The sequence below is a fragment of the Miscanthus floridulus genome, chromosome 7, assembly GCF_019320115.1.
Source record: "Miscanthus floridulus cultivar M001 chromosome 7, ASM1932011v1, whole genome shotgun sequence".
Taxonomy (NCBI): Eukaryota; Viridiplantae; Streptophyta; class Magnoliopsida; order Poales; family Poaceae; genus Miscanthus; species Miscanthus floridulus.
The window spans coordinates 131,428,379-131,449,212 of NC_089586.1; the positions used below are offsets into that span (position 1 = coordinate 131,428,379).

General features: G+C 47.1%; 2 pseudogenes; one reads left to right on the top strand and one right to left on the bottom strand.

The window, feature by feature from the left end:
- Positions 1-389: 389 nt before the first annotated feature.
- LOC136466295 (P-(S)-hydroxymandelonitrile lyase-like) lies at positions 390-4,542 on the bottom strand (annotated as a pseudogene).
- Positions 4,543-5,842: 1,300 nt separating this feature from the next.
- Positions 5,843-6,963, top strand: LOC136466296 (P-(S)-hydroxymandelonitrile lyase-like; annotated as a pseudogene).
- The last annotated feature ends 13,871 nt before the right edge of the window (positions 6,964-20,834 follow it).

A 20,834-nucleotide genomic window follows, 5' to 3' on the forward strand; every position in this document is an offset into this window, starting at 1 on the left:
ATCCCCACTGCCTTAGTCTCCTCGAGCAATCAAAAGGCAGTCGAGGAGGTTGGCTTGTTGCAGTCCAGGACTGCTGGGGTCGACAACTCCCCGAGCCACGGGAGCTTGGACGAGTTGATGACGGCAGTGGCGAGCTCGAAATGCTTGCGGTCGCACGTGTAGGCGTGCGAAAAGGTGCTACCCACGGTGATGACGCTGTTCGGTCCCGGCATCTTCAACTTCAGGTAGGTGTAGTTGGGGACCGCCATGAACTTGGTGTAGCATGGCCGCCCCAAGATGGCATGGTAAGACCCCATGAAGTCCACCACCTCGAAGGTAAGCACCTCCGAGCGAAAGTTGGCTCGGTTGCCAAACATGACGGGCAGGTCGATCTGCCCGAGCGGGTATGCCTACGCTCCCGGGATCACACCGTGGAAGGGAGAGCTCGCCGGGTGGAGCTCCGACCGGAGGATGCGCATGGCGTCGAGGGTGTCCACGTAGAGGATGTTGGGGCCGCTGCCTTCGTCCATCAGCACCTTAGTGAGGCGCTTCTTGCGGACGATGGGGTCAACGACGAGCGGATAGCATCCTGGTTTGGCGGCGTGGGAAGGGTGGTCCCTCTGATCGAAAGTGATCGGAGATTCTGACCAGCGAAGGAAGGAGGAGACGGCCGTCTCAGCGACGCATGCCTCTCGGTAGCGCACTTTGTGCTGGCGCTTGGAGTAGATGGCATTGGACCCCCCAAAGATCATGATGCATTCCTCGGGGTTGGGAAAGTTGTCCCCATCCTCACTCGCCGTGCCTCGTTTCTTGGCCACTGTCTCCTTGCCCTTTCCTTCTTTCGGCCCATCGGCCTATCGCAGGAAGCGCTTGAGGAGCTCGTAGTCCTTGTAGAGGTGCTTGATGGGGTAAGCATGGTTGGTGCATGGGCTATCCATGAGCTTGTTGAAGTGGTCAGGCCGGTCCTGCTGGGGCTGCTTGCCCGCGCGATCAGCTGCGGCGACCAACGTGGAGTTGGACGGTCGGCGCCAATCCTTCTTGTTCTTTTTGCCCCTCTGTGTGGAGGGGCCCTCGTCTTGATCCTCGTGTTTGGTCTTGCCCTTGTCCCGACCTCTGTTGAAGATAGCTCCGACCACCTCCTCGCCGGAGGCGTGGTTCGTAGCGACATCGGGCAGGTCACGGGTGGTCCAGGGCTTCAGATAGCCAAGCTTGTGAATCAAAGACTCACAGGTTGTTCTAGAGAGGAACGCGCTGATGACATCCGCATCGACAACATCAGGTAGGGAGTTGCACCGCTTTGAGAACCTATAGATGTAATCCTATAGGGACTCGTTGGGCTCCTGCTGGCAGCTCTTGAAGGTCCCAGGAGTTCCCAGGGCGGACGTATGTCCCCTGGAAATTCCCGACGAAGATCCTCTTGAGGTCCACCCAGTCACGGATGCTGTAATGTGGGAGGAATTCGAGCCATGCTCGAACATGTTCCCCTACGCAGATGGGGAGGTACTGAATGATGAAGTGGTCATCATCCACTCCTCCGGCTTGGCAGGCAAGCCGGAAGTCTTCGAGCAATATACCGAGATTCGTCTCCCCGGTATACTTGGCGATGTTGGTAGGCGGTCGGAAGCGTTGTGGGAATGACGCTCTCTGGATGCGTTGGCCAAAGGCCCGTGGTCCTGGACCATCCGGGCTAGGACTCTGGTCATTGGGTCGGCGACCACGCCTAGGGTGCGTCTCACCAGTCCCCTCGATGGTCCAGCTGGAGCCCGTGCTGCCTGCTCTCACTGCCGCCCGGTGGACGTCATCGTCATACCGGGCCTAACGTCGGATGTTGATGACGCTGCGAGCGTCTCGGTTCGGCCCGAGGCATTAGTACACAGGCGACCGGTGTGGAGTAGGCACCGGGTTAGGTCGTGGCGCAGCTGCAGCCTCTTGTTCCACGCGCCGGCGGCTGTAGTGGCGAGCGGATGGAGCGATGCGTCTGGTGCGTCCCCTCTCCCCTGGTGGGGAGAGAGGCTGCGAGTCAGTGTCGTGACGCGGAGCTCTCCGCCTGTTGAACGGCGGCAGTCTCCACCAGCGCCCAAAGGTTTCGGTGGACCGCCTGCTCCTGTGGGTCGACAGGCTCGGGAAGGCCGCGCAACAGCATCGTCGCCGCGGCGATGTTCTGGCTGGCCTGACCGAACTGTGGGGGATCGTTCCCCCATCCATGATATGATAGCCATGGAGGAAAAGAAGCTACTACATACAGTACTCCTATATAAATATTTGTAAGATTAAGAAACTCAGGATTAATTCAGAGATATGAACGAAGCTCGGTATGTATTTTTCTAGCTCCTGTTGTCAACACTGACCTCACGCTCGGTTGGGGCCATGTAAGCTAGTTTTAACAGGAAGGCCCAGAGCGGCGAGAGAGCGCCTGGTCGAACTCACCGGCACTACACTGTCGATCTGTGTCACCACTGAAAAGGGCAAAAACTCATGCATTTTAGCTGTTGTTTCTAGCCAGCCAGTAGCTAGCTTGTATGTACTTACTCCTACCCGAAGACCAGAGGCCAGCTTGAATGAGCTCCCTGTAGACGGGTAGCAGGTCATCGGCTGCCTGTCCCCAGTTATCAAATATGGTATTGCTGCAGACCAGATAAATAATAGCCCACGAAAATGAATTCAGTAGTACCTACGGCGCCAGCATATATATTGTGTAATAAAACACTTTCGAAAAATAAAGCTAGAGATGAGAGACCTGCATACAGCCCATGGGTACTCTAGGATACGGCTGATGTTGGCATGTAAGGCTATCCGCACTTGTCGACCTTTATTTACATCTCTAAAAAGGAATATTCTATCCTAGTCATCGAGATTCTCTACTCTATATCTATTTCTTCCGCACCCGTGTTATCTCTATCCCATAGTACTCTATACCCACTATTCCATATTTTATTTCCCTCCCTCCCCTCTCTCTCTCGCCTACTCTCTCTCTCGCTACGGTATTTAGCGTGTGTGCGGCCGGTACGCTGGAATTGGCGCAGCGCTGTGCGGCCGCTACGCTTCCGGGCGATTTACAGGCGCGCGCGCTGCAGGTGCGCTTGCAGGTCTGCGATGTGGACAGCCTAAGGCCTTCTGCACCTCGGGGAGGTTCAAGTAGTTGATGGAGTTGAAGACGGCGCAGGGGTCGTAGGGGGGGGGCAGCATCAATGGCGGTGGCTGAACGACAGACCGTCAAGAAGATCACCCATCGCGAAATTAATTAAAAAAAGAAGTTCAAATGAGTCATTATTGTATATAAAAGAAGATCATCGATTGCTGCTGGTTGAAGTGTTCATGGCAACTTACGGCGCGGCCGCGGGGCGTCCAGAACCTGCGCTGGTAAGGGCCCTCCCTGTCGCACGTCGGCGTGTAGATGGTGTAGGGGTTGATGTGTCGCCTTGTTCCAGACCTCCGTGCACTCCGGCGCGGGGTGCATGAAGGAGGTCCCCGGGCAGACCTTGAGCCCGCGGTCCAGGGTCTCGTCGGAGATGAGGCCGTGGTACGGTGCCACCAGGACTCGAACATGCCGATCATGTCTTCGTGGTCGTTGGTCAGACCACTTGAGACCAACAAGCCTTTTAATGAAAGGGGCGTTGTTCCGTCCTGTACACAACCTGGGCGAGCTGAGGAATAAAGTGACCTGCAAATTAAAATACTTCACAAATTAATGCATGCACAACAGTACCTGCAAACACTATGCATGTGCGTATGTGCTCGAATACCATGATATGAAATGGAACTTGAGACATCGACCGAATTATTAAAGAATTATAAAATATAATAATGCAAAGTAACCACTAAATTTAAAGTTCTCACATCTGCCATCATGAAACATAATGTAAAGTATGCATTAACCATTTCCGTCATTATAGAAATACATTAAAATATGCTCAAATCTATGTATCAATACCCACATAAGCTATAATGGAAAATAGTTCAATAAATTTAAAAATGTGCTATATATATTTCTAAATTATGAATTTGTACCATTGCTAAACTAAAAAAATAAAGCATAAATAGTACTTGCCACTATCTACACCAAGTGAACATGCATCTATTAGTGCATGCAGCCTTCGTTCCATGCATACTAGCTAGCTAGCTACCTTTGTTCCATGCGTACTCGTTGAGCAACAGCCTCTCGCCGTTGGTGTGGACGCGGAACGTGCCGAGCTCCTGCATGGCGCCTAGGCCGATGGAGGAGCACCCGGGCCCGCCGTTGAGCCAGAGGACGAGCGGCGCGCCCGCCAGCTCGGCGGCGTCGGCCTCTTGGAAGCAGTAGTAGAGCGCGCGGCCGTTGTGGTCGTCGATGGTCACGTAGCCGCCGTACATGCCGAACGCCACGCCGTTGGGCTGGCCCGGCAGCCCCAAGATGCGGTCGTCCTCATGCTGCTGCTGCTTGTCGTGCTCGGGTGACCGGCGTGCCGCGACCGGCGCCAGGAGGAGGCCGCCGACAGCGGCTAGTGCGAGTAGGAGCGTCGTCGTCGTCGCCGTAGCGCGCCTTGGCGAGCCGTACATGCCGGAGGAGCTGATGAAGACGGCCATGTTTGCTCGATCTTTGGCCCTCTCGACTGGCTATGCCGCCTATGCGGTATGCCTATATATATATATATATATATATATATATATATATATATATATATATATATATATGTATATAGAAGGAAGGAAGTAAGATTCACCAATATATAATATTAAAAGAATACATCGCGTTGTTGTGAGAATTGTAGATAAAATTATACTACTTATATATTTACTTCCTACAGCTAGCTTGTGAAGCCTTCAACCCCGAGTACCAGCGGCGGATCGAGGGCACCAAAAGTTTAGCTGAGGAAAAACCTACCTTAGCTCTTGCCGATCGATCGTTGCCAACACGAGGAGAGTATGTAGGACTGTGAGCAAGATATGAAATCGCAGATATTATTTTGTGTTTTTTTTCTTTTGAGTGGAAGATATTTTGTGCTGTTGGGCACTTGCATACACCTTGGGCCCGGATGCCTGGTCACTTCAACAGGCCACAAGGTCTAATTGGGCCTTCTCCGAGAGCTTGCTAACGTACAGTAGCACATGCTGAGGGAGGCACTTGTCGGCTCACGGATAACCGATAGAACCTATCGGCCTACCGAAGGCCGACAGGACATAAAATACAAAGTACGGTAGCACGTGGCCGTTCTCCGTTAGGTATAGGCACTTGTCGGCTTACCGATGGCCGACAGTTCCTATCAGCCTACAGACGGCCGACAGGACATACACCAGCTATTACTGTTCTTCTATAGAGAAAATTAGCGGCAGCAGCTATACGGCCTCATCGGCCCCGATCAGTCGAGCCAAGACCCAGCAGCAGAGACTTGGTGTCATATGCAAAAAAAAAAAAACACTAGAAGAAGGAGGAGAAGCCCGCGCCAACACCAATGTGGAGTCCTGTGGACTCACGTTCCGCGTCCACACCAACGGCGAGAGGCTGTTGCTCACCCGAGTACGCATGGAACAAAGGTAGCTAGGTAGCTAGTATGCATGGAACAAAGGCTGCATGCACCAATAGATGCATGTTCACTTGTGTAGATAGTGGCAAGTACTATTTATGCTTTATTTTTTTAGTTTAGCAATGGTACAAATTCATAATTTAGAAATATATATAGCACATTTTAAATTTATTGAACTATTTTCCATTATAGCTTATGTGGGTATTGATACATAGATTTGAGCATATTTTAATGTATTTCTATAATGACGGAAATGGTTAATGCATACTTTACATTATGTTTCATGATGGCAGATGTGAGAACTTTAAATTTAGTGGTTACTTTGCATTATTATATTTTATAATTCTTTAATAATTCGGTCGATGTCTCAAGTTCCATTTCATATCATGGTATTCGAGCACATACGCACATGTATAGTGTTTGCAGGTACTGTTGTGCATGCATTAATTTGTGAAGTATTTTAATTTGCAGGTCACTTTATTCCTCAGCTCGCCCAGGTTGTGTACAGGACGGAACAACGCCCCTTTCATTAAAAGGCTTGTTGGTCTCAAGTGGTCTGACCAACGACCACGAAGACATGATCGGCATGTTCGAGTCCTGGTGGCACCGTACCACGGCCTCATCTCCGACGAGACCCTGGACCGCGGGCTCAAGGTCTGCCCGGGGACCTCCTTCATGCACCCCGCGCCGGAGTGCACGGAGGTCTGGAACAAGGCGACACATCAACCCCTACACCATCTACACGCCGACGTGCGACAGGGAGGGCCCTTACCAGCGCAGGTTCTGGACGCCCCGCGGCCGCGCCGTAAGTTGCCATGAACACTTCAACCAGCAGCAATCGATGATCTTCTTTTATATACAATAATGACTCATTTGAACTTCTTTTTTTAATTAATTTCGCGATGGGTGATCTTCTTGACGGTCTGTCGTTCAGCCACCGCCATTGATGCTGCCCCCCCTACGACCCCTGCGCCGTCTTCAACTCCATCAACTACTTACCTCCCCGAGGTGCAGAAGGCCTTACATGCCAACATCAGCCGTATCGTAGAGTACCCATGGGCTGTATGCAGGTCTCTCATCTCTAGCTTTATTTTTCGAAAGTGTTTTATTACACAATATATATGCTGGCGCCGTAGGTACTACTGAATTCATTTTCGTGGGCTATTATTTATCTGGTCTGCAGCAATACCATATTTGATAACTGGGGACAGGCAGCCGATGACCTGCTACCCGTCTACAGGGAGCTCATTCAAGCTGGCCTCTGGTCTTCAGGTAGGAGTAAGTACATACAAGCTAGCTACTGGCTGGCTAGAAACAACAGCTAAAATGCTTGAGTTTTTGCCCTTTTCAGTGGTGACACAGATCGACAGTGTAGTGCCGGTGAGTTCGACCAGGCGCTCTCTCGCCGCCCTGGGCCTTCCTGTTAAAACTAGCTTACATGGCCCCAACCGAGCGTGAGGTCAGTGTTGACAACAGGAGCTAGAAAAATACATACCGAGCTTCGTTCATATCTCTGAATTAATCCTGAGTTTCTTAATCTTACAAATATATATGCTGGAGTACTGTATGTAGTAGCTTCTTTTCCTCCATGGCTAAATAAAATATGATTTGTTTTACTTTAGTTTTATAATTCAAATCTAAATTTAACTTAATTGAATTTATATATGCTTTTATATAGTTAAAACACATGAAGCTTATACTTTTATGTTTTCTCTTTTGAGTAAATCTTTCGGTAGATGTATCTTTTTCACCGTAGCTCCGATTAGAGTGCTTCTCGCGTCTGTGTGTTTGTAGCAAGACGTAGATTCATTTTATAAACTTTTCATCTTGATTTTATATATTGGTGTACTATTCTAATTTAGATCTATTGTTTGCTTCGTGTATGATTGCATGGATGCTTGTGTGGTGCTTTATGATCATGTACAGTCGGTGAGCTTTACGTGTTGATCAAGGAGTTCCATTGAAGGTTTGGACTAGAAGAAGGATCTAAGTTTAAGGCAAGTATAGCATGGGATCATCCTTATTTTCTATTCACTTTAATTCATTAAATTCATGTTGCATGTGTCACCTTGATAGGGATTCCCTAGAATTGAACTTTTATGTCACCTACGAGTTATGCATTGGGTAGCTTTGCTAGTGCTCAATTAAACCATGATCTTGTAACTTGACTAATGGTATATGCAATAAACATTAAAATATGACTTTTTAGTAACTTGGAAACAGGGGGTTGGAGTATTTAGCTACTTTCTAAATGCTTCAGATTCCTCTCCCTAAGGACTTATCTGTAAGTGATCATCTGGGACTTACAGTACAGCTGTGAGGATTACATGGCTCTGGCTTTGGCTCAGTATGATGACCTTTTCTAGCTTGTTAGTGGTTATATTTATGGCGCAAGAGGGGCTTCGGTTTATATGATCTCGGCCTGCCAAGAGGGTGCACTTTGGTTTCTTTGTATTTTGTTAGTCACTCCTTGGAGGGGGGTTTATGCTTACTGATGAGGAAACCTTAGCGGCCCTAACTTGTTAGATGAACCTTTGAAAGGCTTCATAGTGAACCCTGCCGACCTTCCTTGGTAGTGGGTTAAGAGGCCCATGACCTCGGGAAAAAGGTAAATCACGACTCACAGTGAAAGTGTACAACCTCTGCAGAGTGTAAAACTGGTATATCAGTCGTGCTTATGGTCATGAGCGGCCTTGGAACATTTACAGAATAGATGATCACTAATGGTTAATGATGATGAACACAGATGATACTGATGATGAATATGCTCATTAATGAATATTGTTTAAGCTATTCATTATTCATGTTTACCTGATCATGCGTCTATATGGGCTTGTGATAAACTTGTTGCTACTACTATGCTAAAATCATGACAATTAAAAGCTAATCGCAGTTAAACCAGTGTCAGTCTTTTGAGACTCATGAACCCCATGTTATATTTGTTGAGTACGACATGTACTTATGCTTGCTTTATTTTTCACATATTTGGATAAAAATCCCGGATGGCTACCATATTACTAGAGTTTGAAGAAATTAGGCTTGTGATCAACCAGTCAGTTGTCCCTGTGGAATTAGAGTCTTCACCCGAAGATCGGAGTTGTCTTTCCGCTGTTTGCTACCTAAGGTTATATTCTTTATACTAAGTACGTTATATATTGAGCATTGTCTTTCGATGTTACCCTTATTTGTAGCTGTATATGAGATTTGACTTCATGGGCTCACATATGGTGTGTATCTAGTTTTGTTCTTAAAATCGGGTGCGACAAAGTGGTATCAGAGCAATGCTGACTGTAGGATGCAAGCCTAGTAGAAACTGATCGTTCTAAGATTTAGAAGTTGCTACAAAAACCCTTGATCGATGAACCTTGATATTTTATTCTCTACTATATCTCTACCCTTGCTATTCATCTCCACCTTGGTGCTTATTTTAATGTCTTTGTTCTCATCTTCACTCCTTGATTTGATATGCTATTAGAACTGTTCCTCATCACCTTCTTACGTAATTTGAAGATGAGTCTTAGGATTATTACCCCTAATACAACAAGGACGATAGTATCGCAAGTCGAGTCAATGATTGAGTTGTGCACCTTTATTGCTTGTTGAATTGTCATAATGCTTATGATTGTTTGAATCTTTGTAATGATTGCAATGATCTTATTGGGTGTTCCCACAATTTCATTTAGTTTATAGGCCTAAGGTATAAGGATTAGTGCAATAAATAGTTAGGTTATGGTTTTTTTCTGTTTCCTCTATCGTGTCTTTTCGGAGCAGTCTGCACTCTTTGGTTTATATCTCTGATTTTAGATGATAAAAAATCATGAGAAAATTCTAGACAATAGTAGACTTCAATATCTTTCTCTGAGAGCAAGAATCAGCTTCATAGCTATTTTGGTTATGGAGATACGAAAATCACAATGTGATGCATCTGTGCTGTTGGGAATCTGAAGTAGTTTCTATTGTGCACTGTTTTCGACCACCTAAACTACAGAATTTGGAAAAGTGTTCTATAAGGAAGTTGTGGAGAATTTGATAATCTTTCCAACGGTATAAGCTACAATATTATTGGATTAACAGAATGAGAGTTACAGCTGTTTTACTGTGTTGTAGTTTTTCTGCTCGTGAGGAATTCCAGATTTATTGTTCTTGCCTATACACGAGAGTACCATCGGGATGTCACAATGATTTGATACTAGTTAGCTCATCTAAAAGTATGTGCAAGATATGCTTGGTGTCCCCTAGTTGGTCCTTTCTTAAGGGGGGTAGCCAAGTTGAAGAATTTGCAAGATGAAGTGTCCTACGTTCTAGATTACGCAGCGGAAGCGTGGTGGTACCCAAAGATGTGAGAGAAACTCAGAGTCTCAATGAGATTTGATTAAAGTTCAAGGGAGGTTTAACCAAGATCATCAAGATATTGATAATGCTAATGGAAGAGGTTTTAAGTTAGTTTGGATCAAGAGACCTCAGCTAAGTGTTTGAAGGAGTCCAAGAAGAGGTTGAAGAAAAACCTATGTATTGGCTTTGCCAGATCCAGACAAAAGCTTCATATCTACAATCATGCACCTTGTTAGGGTGTGGAATGTGTCCTTATATGAGAAGAAAAGTGGCTTGTTCACTAAGTCAACTAAGGAAGCGTGAGTTAAACTACCTAACATGTTATCTAGAGTTATCCATTATGGAGCATGGAAGTAATATCTTCTTGAAAGTAAAAGTGACATATAGGAGGATCATAAGAGTCTACATGACATCTTCACTAAGTTGATCTTGAGCTTGTGATATCCTCATTGGAATGAAATTGATTATGACTTGGAAAAGTGCTATCACCTGGAAAAGTAGAAGTCGCAGCCGATGCCCTTAGCAACGGAGAATTATGCTAAGAAGGTTCGGGTGACACCAAGGACTAAGAATTGTATTCCAAGTTCGAGCAACTTGACCGGAATCATTAATGTTTTGAAGATTGATAGTAGAATTTCCTTCTGACCAAGAGATTCATCAGTGTTCATTGGAAGGTAGATATTTAAGAAAGAGAATTGGTATTATAGGAAAGATGACCTAGTGATTGGAGATACCTGAGAGTTGTTTGGAGTACCTGTCAGAATCTTGGAATTAGTTTGGCAAGTTACTTGGAGTAAGGTTAACAGGTATGCAAAGTGAAGTGGGATCATTATCAAGACGATGGAACCACATGAGAAAGTAAAGAAGAATTCAAAGACAGAGTATCCCTATCTCTTAGTCGACATCTTCCGAATCTCGGGGACGAGATTCATTTTAAGGGGGTAGAATTGCAACACCCTAAAATTTGCTCCTTTCGAAATAGGTGTAAATTGAGAAAAATTTGAATTTTTGTGGTCATGAAAACATAGGAAAATAAAAAAAATCATTAAATTAAAATTTATCATAAAGATTAGCAACATGGTTGTGCATACATGCCGGTGCATTTGATTTATTGTAATGAGTGGTTGAATCCAAAATTCAAAATGAATTTAAAATGCTTTTAAAAAATAAATTAAAAATGGCTTTGAAATAAACGAGAATTGGGAAATGAAAGAATTTAAAAAGTTATAAATTTTATTTTTGAAAGCCTACTAAAATTTTCCATTTGTATTTGAATTGAAAAGAATAGTTGAATTAATATTTAACTTGATCTAGTTCAAAGAAATTTAAACCATATTCGAATTTGATTTGATTCACATTTAAATTTGGGTTTGAAAACAAAATAGCAAAGGGATTCTTTGTTTTTTTCCTTCCTACCCAGCATCTGGCCTAGCTTGTTTTTTTCCCACCGGCCCACCTTCTCCCCTCTCTTTCTCCCTTCTCCACCGCAGGCCCAGCTCCTCCTTCCGCTCTTCCGCGTAGGCCCACTGTTTCTCCTCCTCCACTTTTTCCCGTGATGAGCTAGATGACCAAGTTCTCCATAATTATAGCGATCCATCTCGGAGATTGGCTTCCTTCTATTGCTAGTGATGAACTTCTTTTTCTTGCCATCAAACTTGATACCGTTCTTGTTGAGCTTCTTTAGCATCTTGGCGGTTCTTCTCACCATGAGAGCAAGACTTGCATCATCAATTTCATCATCACTTGAGCTCTCATATTCAACTCTTGCTTTGCCTTTCTCTTGGCTAGCCTTGAATGCCAAGTCTTTGTCTTTCTTCTTGGTAGAGGAAGAGCCATCTTGTGGTGTGATGTGCATGTACATCTCTTGCGCGTTGATCTTTCCTAAGATTTGAGTTGGTGTAGCGGTGGAAAGATCACCTTGATGAAGCACGGTCATGATATGCCCATATTTGTCAATGGGGAGGACACTTAAGATCTTTCTTACAACATCGGATGGTTGCATTTGTGTAAGTCCAAGCCCATTGACTTCCTCTACAAGAACATTTAAGCGTGATGGATTGCAACATCGGAAGCATCTCAAATGAATTAAGCTTTCTCATGACAAGATGATAGCGTTCCTCACACTCACTCTTTGTTCCCTCATGGAGCGCACAAATGTCCGACCATAGTGCATGGGCGTCCTTGTGGTTTTGCACACGGTTAAACACATCTTTGCCAATGCCTCTAAAGATGGTGTTTCTAGCCTTTGCATTCCATTTCTCATAATTAACCTCATCGCCTTGAAGATGTGCGGGATCCCTAGGTTTTGGGAAACCTTGAGAGGCGACTCTAAGAATTCCAACATCTAGAGCTTCTAAGTACGCCTCCATGCGGATTTTCCAATAAGGAAAATCATCTCCCTCAAAGATAGGAGGAGGTCCATCCCCGTGGGACATCTTTTCTAGGCGGTTAAGCCTAAATACGTGAGCACGAGGCTCTAATACCAATTGAAATGATCAAGATGCCCAAGAGGGGGGTGAATTGGGCTAATTCTAAAATTATTTGCAATAATTAAACCCTACACTTAGCCCACTTCACCCCTTGTGCCTAGAATGTGATTCTAATGATCTACCGCACAAAAGTTTAGCACCCTAAGTTTCAATCCTACTCTAGCATGTCAATTCTAGGAATGTAAAGACAAGAATTGAATTACTCAAATGTAAATGCTCAAAGTAAAGAGAGGAGAAGGAACGCGGTGATGTTTTGCCGAGATATCAGAGAGTCGTCACTCCCCACTAGTCCTCGTTGGAGCACCCGCGCAAGGGAGTAGCTCTCCCTTGATCTGCGCAAGGATCAAGTGCTCTCTACGGGTTGATTCTTTGACACTCCGTCGTGGTGAATCACCCACAACCGCTCACAACTTGAGTTGGGTCATCCACAAGCTTCGCCAGATGATCACCAAGCTCCCGATCGCCACCAAGCCATCTAGGTGATGGCGATCACCAAGAATAACAAGCACGAACTCTCACTTGACCACAACAAGCCTAATGAGAAGGGTGGATGCACACTTGCTACTCTCCTTGCACTAATGAGGCCTTAATCTTGGATTCTCAAATCTCAATCACCTCACTAGGCTCTTGCTCTCCTAAGCACTCTCAAGGGTGTTTCTCAGCTATTGAAATGGGCAAGAGACCTCCCTTGGATGAATAGAGGAAGTATGTATACCCCCTCATTCAAAACGAACCGTTAGGAGGTCACGTCAGCATTTTGCAGGGTGACCAGACGCTCCGGTCAAGGTGACCGGATGCTCAGTTCTCCACGCCATAGAGCCGTTAAGTTGTGACTAGTCTCTGACCCGCGTCCGGTCAGCATTGACCGAACGCGTCCGGTCAGCATTGACCGAACGCGTCCGGTCATAAAAACTGCTCTCTGGACCCTTACTGATGTTGACCGAACGCTGGCACCCACAGTCCGCTCACTTTGCTGTTCAGCGTTCGGTCAATAATCGGAACTTGACCAGCGTCCGGTCAGCACTGACCGGATGCGTCCGATCAAGATTCTCACTCTCTGGAACCTTACCGGAGTTGATCGGACTCTGGCACCCAGCGTCCGGTCACATTTCACTTAGCATCCGGTCGCAACCAGACGACTTCTGCTTGATCAAATGAACTGGCCTGACTTTGCTGCCAGCGTCCGGTCAACATTTGACCCTCCATTCACTTCCAACTCGAAATCATATGTGAATGAAGTTCGCTCCAATTGATCTTAGGGCTACTCCTGAGCTACCTAGTGCTAGATTTGACAAGTGTGCACCACACCTAACTCACTAGACTCACCTAGGTCAAGCTACTAGTCCATACCCCCTTAATAGTACGGCCAAAGGGAAAACAAAGTCCTCAACTTCTCTAAGTGACTCTTCAACACCAAACGGCACTTAGAACTAGTCCATCCTTAACCTTGTCGTCCATCCTTTGAAAACCGAAACGATTTTCATCGTAGGGGCATGACAACCATGATTGTCCAATCAATTGTCATTACCATGACCTAACTAAATTGCCTCTGCAAAACACACGTTAGTCATACTAATCATGTATTGTCATTAATCACTGAAACCTAACTAGGGTCCTAGATGCTTTCATCACATTTCAAAGTATTTTTTATCATTTACTCTCACGCATTCATGCTCTCAATCTCGATTGACATGAACTATACCAAAGGTTTATTGCCACATGTTGAAATCAGGGCATGAGCTTGCAATCTTAAACAACCACGCCTAGGACTATCACTGCCCATTTCATTTTTACATAAACTATATGAAACTTGGAGATTGTGAGTGTGTATGAAAATTGCTTAGACGATTGACACAATATATGTTACGAACAACATTGTTATTTCCGATCCATGCATTGTAGTATGTTGATCTGCTTAGAATATTAAAAGCCCTTCTACTTGTCTTAGAAGGCTTGCCTCTGTTTTGATTTTAATAGTACATAATTTTAGGCCAACACTTGTTCAACTTCTTATCTTTGTTTGCCCCCTTATTATTTACCATTTGAATTTAGATGAATTATTTATGATCTATTTCAGGCATAACCTTCTCCAACACAGTCACATTACCATTTTTTGTAGTCAATAATATCACCAGCTGCCAAGATAACTAAAGATTATATACGTTTAATAACAACGTTTTCTTTTTCCAAATATATCTTGTGAGCAAAAGAAGGGTAAATTGTAGCACCCCAAGCCTTTATGTCCCAAGACAACAGCAATATCTACTTTTAAGGTTGGTTGCATCATATCTCTAAGGACTTGTATTTCATTGCCATGTTTTAATTGGACTAATTTCGTTGCTATTTTGAAATTGTCTATTCTGAATCTCGTCGAATTTGGCAATGTGGGATAGGAGGAACAAAATAACATGTTTTGACATTTAGTGAGATGTAAAATTATCATGAAAACAAATGAGTCATATTTCCTAGTTGGTTCCAATATGGTCTACTGATACACATCCAAATATAGTAGTTGCATTTGTAAATTACTATGCTCGTCGATCGTTCCTTTTCTAGTATGAGTACTAACAAATGTTATCTAACTTTTCTTGTATATATGAGTTACTGCAAATGATGTGTAACTACAAACCAGACTGCAGAGAGAATCTTCGGCAAACAACGAAAACTAACATCTGGTTCAAATAAATGAAACATGAAAAGATGACATTGACCAATGACTAACTAACTAATTAGCTAACTAGCATTAGCTTTTGCCTTCCAACTTCCAACGTAGAAAATCCAAAATAACTTATAATTTATAACGGAGAGAGCACTTACAAATCTTATGCCACTAGTTTTCATGATCTAATGTTAACTAGAAAAAAAAGTTATAATTTAAATTAAACCGTTGGTTTGAGTCGCTGATCGATAACGAGGGCATGATAAAACAGACGAAGATGCCCGCGAGAAAATCCTGCAAAGGATGGACGTACTTTTTGACGATCGCGTGCGTGGGGCTGCCGCGGCGGGTCCCCAATGGGCCCGGCGACGGTTGCCGGCGGGGGTGCAACCTGCCATCCTCGCGCGCGCACAGCCGCGACGCCGTCCTCATGAGCGGGTCGCTGATGGCCGCCTCCAGCGGCCGGCCGCTGCGTCTCGGTACAAGGCGGCGCCGCCGATCACGTCCTCGAAGCTCACGTACCCGGGCGCGGCACGGACATGGAAGTAGGCCTCGGCGGCGTGCTCGTCGGTCGTCTAGACATGAAAGTTGGCATCGGCGGCGTGCTCGTCGGTCGTCCCGCCTCTTCCGCTCCCGTGTCGCGGAGGCGGCTTGCTGCTGCGCGGGAGCGAGGCACCTCCGGCGCCGCCAGCGGGAAGGATCGCGACGTCCCCGTAGGAGCGCCGCTGCAGCGACGACGACGACCGGCCGCCCGAGCTGGCGGTGCCACCCCCGCCGCGCAGCAGCTCTCCGCTGGAGGAGGATCCGTCGTCATCGTCCTCCATGTCGCTGCAGCTCTGCTGGCTTAGATGCGGCTGCGAGTGGATCATCGCCATGGCCGCCTCCATCGATGTAGAGCGGAGCTGTTACGCTATTAGCGGGGAGAGGATGCAACACGCACGCGCCGCCAAGGCACTTGGGTGGCTTGGATTCAAGCAGTTGGAACGTGGAAAGTTGTTATATCTGCAGGTGCGGCCCAGGCCTAGGCGATGAGATGGGCCTGCCCATCTACTGCCCCGCCCTGCCGCCGTCACGCCGCCGACCCGCCCTGCTCCTCGCGGCCTCCTGCAGTCCTCTCACCTCGCGCTGGGACGTCGTCGCGAGCGCGGAGGGGCGCGACCCCGGGCGAGCAGCGCGCAAGGAGAGGAGAATAGTGGACCGAGCAGAGGGGATCTCCAGCTGGGTGGATTGTGTTAAAAGACTTGGTAATTATCTCCGATCCTGTGGCTTCGATAGAATAGGTTGTGTGGAGTTGTATAAAATATCAGCTAACAAACTCTCAGATTTGCATGGCCGTGAGTTAGTTGTGTTGTAGTCATACGTGAAGATAGTTAATTTGTTGTAACAAACTCTCGGTGAAGATAGTTAATTTGTTGTAACAAACTCTCGGTCAGCTTCCTCGGTTTGTTAGCTTCTGTATGTACTCACATCTATTTGTATGGCCACGCGCGCGAGGGGCCCTTCCTCGATCGATATAATAATTAACACGTACCCGTCAGACTCTATGAGAGCCGACATTCCGCCCACGTTCCAAGTCAATTCACATGGTCATCAATAGATTGCATCTCGAAACCCATTCACCATGCATGGCCAGCTCCTGATCTTCCTCCAACGGTCGACATGAACCCTCCGCTTCCGCTCGGACAACCTGTCTCCGAGAAACTCACCAAAGCCAATCGTTTGCAAGGGTTTCTCACCGGGGCTGCTAAAGCTCCGGCCACAGAAGTTCTCGTCAAATTAAGGAGCTGACGGGAAGGAAGTAAAAGCACCGAATCCGGCGTACGAAGGATGGGATGCCACGGACCAGCAAGCTAGTCCTTGGTTATCTCCTATATATATCATCGCTCTCCAGGGACGTCCTGATTCAAGTCGATCGCTAGATGCACAACGGCGGCCGAAGCCTGGAAGGTCATTGAAGAGATGATGTTCGCGTCACAGACGCGGGCGCGATCTGTGAATTAACACACGGATTGCTCTGTCAACTACCCAAAAAGGGAGTACTGTCTGTCGTAGAGTACTTGGGCAAGATGAAGGTTCTGGGCGATGATGAGATGGCGGCGGGAGGAAGGCCGCTTGAAGATGAAGAATTATTGGTCGAGTACGTCATAACCGGCCTCAATGAAAATTTCGCTCCCTATCGGCAACTGGGGAGCCGATACGGCCCCATCGGCCCCCAATCAAGACAGGCCAATCAAGACAGGCCAGTGGCGGCCGACCAACATGTCGGCTCCCTGAGAGCGGACAAGATATATCGGCTTACCGCTAGCCGATATGGTCCATTTTTCGAGAGGATACCGCTAGGTGCGTATTTAAGAAAAAAATTCTCAAAAAAATAGCCAAACATCAAAAAAAAAATTCGGTCGACACAGGACACTGGTAGTACTCCATAGGTACTAGCAGTGTCGCTTTTTGCTGGTGGATTGTGACTGAATGACACTGCCCAGCCGCAGCTGGTGGCCTGACTTGATGTGCCAAAAGAAGTTGGTGAGACAAGAAAAGATGAAGTGAAGCGTTTACCATGAGACGAGTCAATTCGTCACCTGCCTATACATACCGCCTCAATCACTAGTTTTTTAAAAAATTTAACTAGATTTATAAAAAAATATTAAAAACATTTGTATAGTTAAATAAGTTTATATTATAAAAATATATTCAACAATCTAATGATACTAATTATACATCGTAAATATCAATATTTTTACATATATTTAATTAAAGTTAAACATGTTTGATTCCTCAAAAAACAAAAATAACACGAGGTAGAATATAATTTCAAATAAATATATGGCTAAAATATATTATACTAGATAAATGTCCGTACGTTATACGGAGACATAACAATGATATGGTACCTTAAGTACGTGTGTGTTGTATTTCTCTACACCTAAAAAGACTCTAAAGTCGCTTTGCTCACGCGTCCGCGACCGATACGGATCGTACTCCACTTGGAGTTCAGACGTCTATGTCCTACTAGGTTCCGATACGAAGACAGGATCCACGTGTCCGCGTCCGATACAAAATCCTCAGAGGTCAAGGTCTGCGTCCGACTACTCAATTTCAATACAAAAATTTATGAACCATGTGCAACGCACGGGCACATATCTAATGTAGCATTAAATACTCAGTCATCAAGATTTTTTTAAAAAACTTGTTTTTAAATAAGAAACATTTAAATATTATAATTGTCGGTGTTTTCGGACCATCGATGAGTAAATATGTATTTGCGCGTCTGGTTCGCATGGCGTGCTCAGAGGACACATGGGTTTATACTAGTTCGGATGGAACGTCCCTATGTCTAGTTTGCTGCTGCTCGTATTACCGGCACTTGGTTTGCAGTAGGGGTTACAAACAGGCGAGAGAGGGAAAGGATCCCAAGTCTCTGGTGAAAGGAGTGAACGGGTACTGAGAGCTCGATTGCTGCTCAGCCGTGTGCTCGTGTTGTACTCTTGTGTTTTTATCTCGTGGTTCGGTCTCGTATGGATCTGGATCCCCTTTTATGGGGCGCCCTGCTTCCCCTTTTATAGGCAAAGGGAAAGCGCGGGTTACAACGGAGAAAGGAGAAGAACGAGAGAGGGAAGAAGGCTTCCAGGATCGCCGGGTCCTTCTTCTCCTTCATACGGGTCCCGCTGATCCTATAGATGTCAATAGGGACGACTCCACGTCGTGGCCCTGTTCGTCACCGACGCCATGTGCAGGTGTCATCTGCCAGTCATGGTATTCCATTCCATCCCATCGGACAACGTGGTGAACTGACGCGTCTGTCTGCGTTCGTACGAGGGTTAGGCAGAACAGCACCGGCACGCCCGACGTTGTTCTTGATGTGAATCCTCAGGTATGGCCCGTCATGGCCACAGGTTACATCGAGTCATGCCAGTCTCTTCCCTGGTGTCAGAGTTTTGACCTCGGCCCATATGCTTGGACCTAGAGTGGTTGGCGGTGGCATGGGTCCCATCGGACGAGACAGAACCCACGTCCTTGGGGTCGATCGAGACGGAGCACGCAGCTGAGGGGTCAGGCGAGACGGAGCCCGCACCCAAGGGATCGGGCGAGACGGAGACCGCGGCCTAGGGATCGGGCGAGACAGAGCCCGCAGCCTCGAGGTCGGGCGAGGCGGTGCCCGTGGCCTTGGGGTCGTGCGAGACTTTTTAATACGTCTTGCCCTATCCGGGGAAGTCAGCATGGGCGCTAACTTCCTTGCTTTGTGTATCCCTAATATCGATACCCGATAGTAGCCTCCGAGCCTGCGGAGGAGTAGATTACTCCTTTGGAGGCTTTTCCGGATGGGAGGACTCTGAGGGCCTTGGCCTTCATTTGGTAGCCCGCAACGTGTCCTGGTTGGGCTGTGGTTCCCTTTTGTCACGATCGGTCTTCTTAGGGCATGTAACTGTAGGATTCGGGAGGTCGGAAAGATTTTTCTTGATTCCAGTCCCTAGGATCCGATCGGTCCATCGTCGTACTGCAACGGCACATTCGGTCTCCTTGTGAGTCCAACTTTCCTCGAGCCCCCGCACGTAGCAGGGTTCGGTCGAGGGTCGGCTCGTCTTTGTGATGGACGAAACATGGTGCTTGGTGAGCTATTTAACAGGCTAGTCCGAGTGGGGCCCTGGCTTCCCATTCGTGGGGTTTGGCATGGGTCAGCTGGTGACTGACTCCAAATTCTTGGCAGTCAGTCCATATAGTTCTTGGGTCTATTTGGCCGGTCCCAAGGGCTCGTTGCCTTTCTTTGAGGAAAAACCATGGACTAGGAACCAACCAAGACTCAAACGTGGGCCGGGATGCCCACGGTGCTCGTGCGCCTAGGTACTGGCCGCTAGTGGGCCCATTCCTTTCCACCCCTCGCTCTAAGGGTGCCCCAGAGCGGTAGTGAACCCATCGGTGGGGCAGCCTTCAAACTCCTGGTCCTAAATGGGCCATAGGAGCATTTTCAGCTCTGGATCCCTTCTTAAATACGACTGTTCTTGGCCCATTGAACGAGTGAACTGTCATCTGGTATATCCTTTGGGGATGTGGCTAGAGATATCGTGCGTGCGATCTTCGGAGGAAGGTGACGTGACGCGGCGCAGCGGGCACATGAATCTAGGTGGATGGTTTGCCTTCTCGTCTCGCTCCGCCCTATAAATAGTGGCCCCACCCTTTGTGTTCCTACACACCAAAACTATAGCCTTACCTTCTCTGTTTCTCTGCCACCTCTGTCCAGGCCTGCCGTGCTTGCTAATCCATCGCCGAAGCCCTAGATCCATAGCTTTCGCTCCTCCACCACCGCCTTTGCTTCTCCATAGCCACCTCCATCCTCCATGGATTCATGGTACCACTCTAATGTTACCCATGCGCGCATGGAGGGCCTCATCAAGCACGATCTTCTCTGTGGGAGGACCGATGCAGCGGAGTGGCTTGTGCTCGACCACGAGGATGTGCCGGTGCCACCCGACATCTACGTCGTCTCCTTTGTCCCCTTCCACGAGCATAGACTCATGGTTCCTTCTCACCCGTTCTTTCGAGGTCTGCTGCATCACTATCAGATTGAGCTATAGCACCTGAACCCTAATGGGATCTAGCATATCGTGGCTTTCATCGCGATGTGCGAAGGGCACCTAGGGATCGAGCCCCACTTTGAGGTCTAAAGATATTTCTTCTCCATCTCCTTGATCAAGAAGAACAAGAGAGGCCGAGAGACCCCGGTGCCGATGGGATGCATGGGCATCCACCTCCGAGGGCAGCGGGCGGCCAAGTACATGCCCTGCCAGCTCTCTAGATCCAACAAGGGTGACACTCGCATTTGTTCTACCAGAAGAACGACCCTGCCGCTGCCTTGCCGATCTTCTCCAGGTGCCTGGT